Below are 5492 nucleotides of genomic sequence, written 5' to 3'. Positions count from 1 at the left end.
GTCCGATGCAGTCTGTTGAAGGCTTCAGTTGGAGTGTGGAGGATGATGAAGAGGGGGACGAGGATCCGTAGCTTGTAGAACCCCACTTCTACTTGTAGACCTTGTTTTTAAACTGGCTTGTTGTGAATTGAATCAAATAGTTCACCTTGTATATAAGAGTGAAGGTTTTTAAGAGTTTGAAATTTAGTCCTACTATTCTATCCCAATGTTTTATTGTCTAGGGATTTTTAATTGCTTCCGCATGTGCATATGAAAATGAAAGGGTCGGTGATATATAGTACTAGGATATCGCATTTTAAAATCGACCAAAGGTAAGGGATGTGCGCATGCCTGAGGATCGAGGCGTGACATTAAAGATCGGTAAACATGTTTGACTAGTAGGTCGTAGGATTGTTCCTTTTTGAAAGCTGATCTTTTGTAAAACCTTTGTGTATAAAGGTGCTTGGTTTGATGTGATTGTCCTACTTACCTATCCCATATTGTTTGCTGTCACGGGTTTTTAATTCGCTTTCACATGTGCAAGAAAATGAATGGGTCGACGACGCGTCCTGGGATGTTGCATATTTCATCAACCACCGAAGGATGGGCACGTGCTTGAGATTTGGGGCATGGCACATTCTTTATCTTTGTTTCCAATTTTACTCTCTTTCCATGCACTTTCAATCTTGCGCTTTCATTTCCATGATTTTTCGTTTCGATTCATTCCCTTTCTAATTAATTCCAACTTTCAGTGTATCCACTTTTATTCACACTTATTCACCATTTTCGTACTCGGATACGGAACCATGGAGCGATCCCAATTGCTCTCCCTTCCCTCTATTATTATTATAAATAGATTCGAACATGTGTTTCATAACAAATTATCTGCAGCCTTGAGCGTATAGTTATTCTTGCTATATTGTCTTTGTTTTGGAAAAACGGCTTTTTGAAAATTATATAAAAAAAAATGTCGAATTTACCGTGAAATAAAAGGAACGTATCAAAATCGATCATTTTCATCTTTCTCGACAATAAACCTTCCATCTATACATCAAACCGTCTAATTATGTACTTTTTCGTCCGCTTTTAACCTTCAATTTCTTCTTCTTCTTCTTTTTATTTTCCCGTTGTCGGTAAGCTCCTTCCTTTTTTTTTTTTTATTTCTTCTTTTTCTTTGATTTTCTCGTTTGTTAGGAAGCTCCTTCCTTTTCCTCCACCATAGCCAAACTTCCAACCCCATCGATACGACACCAGTGAGCTGTGACGAAATGGAAGATCGCCACCTGCCATCGGAGGTGACGAACAGAGGAAGAAGAAGTTCCTCTTACTGAAACGGAGTCCCTAGCGAACCCGACGGCCAGCGGAGGCAACGGACTGCCACCGCCAAACGAAGCCATGGAATTCCATTGCTTCGGGTGAACGATTCTCTGCTGAGGTTCGTTCTGGGCTTCGTGCAGCTTGCTATAGATTAGGTAACGCCCGGCGCATCCGAATTTTATTAAGATGATTTAATACTTGAGCTGGATTTTGAGTTCGATTCGTTTGGTGCTGCAATTGCGCGGGAACTTGAAGGATGTGTCGTTGAATTTGTTTGACAGACGCTGAATCAGTGTTTCTTGGTGAGTTCTGTCTGGGGATGCTTGGTAGTGAATTCACAGGTTAAAAAAACTGATTCTATGCTGAGGTTCGAAGGAAAAACAAGTGAGGGAGAGGAAAATAATGGGGAGTAGGTTGTACATGGGTTGGTTCAGTCCCCGTTTCAGGCTAAAAAAATGAGCCAATCCGGGCACTGTAAGTTGGAAGGGATGGATAGATTTGGGTGATTTTGAGGTGTCTAGGAAATGCGGATGTGCAGTATGTACTCATCATACAGATGTGCAGTGGGTGATCGGTTTGACAGGAGAATTGAATTCTCAGAAACTTCGATCACTGGGATACAGGGCTCTGTCTCTATGTTTTATGGGGCGCTTGAATAGGCAAAACCATAGAGAAGTGAAGAAGGGGCAGAGAGATGGCAAGCCACTAGGAAAGGTCACTTGACACTCAAGTCCTTTAATCACTAGAGAGAATTGAAAACCAAATTTACTTGGAGTGTGAGAGTAATGTGAACATTGGTTGTTCCCATGGATAACTGGTTAGGTGGTTATTTTCCTTTGCCCTGTGGACTGTGGACATGAAAAAGAAATGAGAAACACGGAGGTTACATAAGTTATTCAGTAGATTAGAGACAAAAGCACAAGAAGCTGGCCTTCTATTCTGAATTATGAGGCCTTCGTAACAGTTTAGGTTTCTCTTTTTATCCATACGTGCCATAGCTTTCACGAAGGAAAATGACTGAGAAGCTAAAACTCCTGGATGCTTCTTGAACGTTTGAGTGATACTTGATTAATGAAAGATAAACTTCTGAGGTACCAATAATAAGACACATTGGAATAAGCAACATGTAGTTTGTCAAATTAGTCATTGTTTTTTTCTTTAGTGTTGGTAGAGCCATATCAGTTTCAGTGTTAGGTGGGATTCGCATATGTACTACAAAATGAGTATGTATTAATAATCATTACTTGGAAGTATGTGACCAGCATACTATACAGGACCTGCAAGATCTTGATCTTATAGCTACAAGATATGGGTTCATTCGTTTAGTAGTTGCATATTGATATATAAATATTTCTATTGCTGGCAAGTTGATGCTGATTTCCACTTGAATTGCCTGTATCATGTATGAGAGAAATTCTGACTATTATACCCATATTTTTATTCTGCTAACAAGTAACTAGACCTATTTGCTTTTTTCTTTTTTCTTTTTTATTTAATGAATAAGGCTTAATGAATAAGGCAAAGGTTGCTTTGGACAGCCTTGAAGTTCCAGTTGGGTAAGAAATCGATTTCAGTAACCAGGTGCATTTAAGATATGTTACCTAATTTTCTAATTTAGATGATTAGTATCTTCAGTCTTAATTGGTGAATGATTTCACATTGTACATTATATTTATATTATACCTTGATTGAACAGCTGTTTGATTGTTGAGGAAGTGCACCTCATGCAACAAGAAGAATCAGTACTAATGAGACAGGAAATGTATGTCTATCATTGCTTCTCCACCCCTTTCTAAAATTTTTGGTCAACAGTACTTTGTTGTTGTTATGAATTGATACTCTCAAATTATTCACTTGTAGTTATTGTTGATCTTTTTTGTGTTTCTGCCTTAATATATGTTTAATATATGATAAAATGGTATATCTGAACAAATATTTTTAAATGCGGAGTTTTCTATGCATTATTAGGCTGTAAATGGTTCTGTTCCCATTGTTCTTTCATAAAATATGACTATGACTAACAATAGCAAGAATTTTACTTTATTATGCACAGTGTTTCACGATTCTTGTTTTCCATTGTGCTCTGTCTGAATTTTGGACTGAGAACAGTCAAAGAAAAAGCTTTAATGAGGATAGAGAGAATAGAGGAATGATATTTATTTTTTTGGATAGAAATAAAGCTGTTGCAAGCTGCTGCATCAGACTGTTGAGTGCTTATAAATTGTGCTGTATTGCTTGCTTGAATATGTTAGTGAGCAGTTGATCGCCTAAACAGATTATAATTTTATAGATTATTCTGGGTGTTTATTTATTGCTTTACATTACACGAGAACAAGTTGTTATGGTGGCTTCACCTCTCTTGGTTAAAAAGGTGTAGTGAGAGATGCAAAATTCTGAAGTTATAGGAAGTGAGTTAAGAGACTTCACAAAATCTCCAGTATAGGGAAGATAAGTACAAATTTCACATAAACTTTCAAAGAATATTGCACTTCAGTACTAGAAATTAGAATACCTAATGGTAAGTAGCAAAGAGAATTGTCCATGCTTCATGTATAAGATCCTCTGTTAGACTCTCAGTGTTGTGGGTATTTGAAGAAAGGTCTAAAATTTTTCATGAAATGTATTTCCTACTAAGAGCAGCTTTCTCTCTAACAAAGCTCCTATGTTTGATATGCTTTCTTTATTTCTCCTTGCGCTTTCCTAGGCAACAAGGCATGGAGAGACGGAAGCTCTTGATGTTTTTATTGAAGAGAGGATTGGATTTTCGTCTGCAGAAGTTGCAGAGAAGTTTTCAGCATGCTCCCTTTATGTGACATGTGAATCCTGCATAATGTGTGCAGCAGCAAAATCAATAATTGGTACATCTGTTGGTCATATTGAAATAAAACTAAAATTTCGTCAAGTTTGTTAATTCAAATGTGATTAGATGGCTCTAAGCCATTTTTAGGTATGAAGGAAGTATATTATGGCTGTACAAATGATAAATTTGGAGGCTGTGGCTCAATACTGTCATTTTATTCATGTAGCTCTGAGGTATGCAATAGGTCAGTTTTGGAACTTGCTTTTGTTAATAATTTCATATCTATTTGGCCCCACTTTCAAATTGTGACATCTGTCAATTGACAACTAAAGTTTACTGGAGGTTTATATGACTTCTATTGTTGATTAATGATGGATGTGGTTTCGTAGTAATTCTGTTTGTTGTCACACTTTGAATATTGCAACACATAACTATGAAATTAAATGGATGCTTATGGAACTAATTTTGGAACTAATTTTCCACCTTTTATGTTCTTTTCCAAGTCCAAATCTAGATAACTCGAGTTTCCGGAAGTGTCAAGAAGTTAACTTAAAATTATTTCTTCCTTTCCCTGCTTTGTTTTCTTTTATTTTTAAAATCAATGTGACTTATTAGAAATTTGCTTATCTTTTAAATTTTCCCTAAAAAATTAACATTTTTGGGAAGTACTACAAGGTAACCTTAGTTTTTTTCTTTCCTTTTCCCATTCCCCCCTGTTTCATCCCTTCTTCCTTGCTTTTTTTCATTCCAGCGAGATTCTTTGATGTCTCTAATGTTCTTAAAACGGTAAATTTAGCATCTGAAGAATTATGATTCTTTAACTATGAGGAATTTATGCTTTCTGCTATGCCATGGGCAATGTACTCGATAAGAAATCTCTTTTCTTGTTTATTAGTTGCAATTGTCTCTTCTTGGATACATGAGGGCTTGTGCTTGCTAGATTGAGGTGTATGGCATGCGTTTCCAATATTTAACAAGCATAGCTTCTTAAAAGAAATGTGATAATTTAACTATGAGAAATTTCTGATGTGCCATGGGCAATGTACTCAGTAAAGAAATCTCTTTTCTTGTTTATTAGTTGCGATTGTCTCTTCTTGCATAAATGAGTACTTGTGCTTGCTAAATTGTGGTGTACGGCATGTGTTTCCAGTATGATTTTTCATCTGTCTGACGCTGCCATGATCTGACGTTCATGTTTCCTAAGCTTGTTCAGAACTCATCAATCTTTTACTCAGACTTTGGTGACGTAAAGTTAAAAACTTAGTGAAATAGATCTGTTTAATTGTGATTGGAGCAGTGCATGGAGTAGCTAATCTAGATTACAGATGATGTCTTTCTGTGGAATTATTAGTTTTAGAAGAAGAGGCTCAAGTATGTTGCTCTTAATAATCTGATT

At 36.6% G+C, this 5492-nt stretch overlaps 1 long non-coding RNA gene across 1 annotated transcript; it reads left to right on the top strand.

The window, feature by feature from the left end:
* Positions 1 to 1143: 1143 nt before the first annotated feature.
* On the top strand, positions 1144 to 4465 carry LOC120293477. The gene is made up of 2 exons (XR_005551281.1): positions 1144 to 1451; positions 4001 to 4465. It is a non-coding gene; the product is annotated as an uncharacterized LOC120293477 (long non-coding RNA).
* Positions 4466 to 5492: the final 1027 nt, after the last annotated feature.

The sequence above is a fragment of the Eucalyptus grandis genome, chromosome 5 (genome assembly GCF_016545825.1).
Source record: "Eucalyptus grandis isolate ANBG69807.140 chromosome 5, ASM1654582v1, whole genome shotgun sequence".
Classification (NCBI taxonomy): Eukaryota; Viridiplantae; Streptophyta; class Magnoliopsida; order Myrtales; family Myrtaceae; genus Eucalyptus; species Eucalyptus grandis.
The sequence above is the reverse complement of the archived record's forward strand: the minus strand, read 5'-3'. Positions and strand labels throughout refer to the sequence as shown.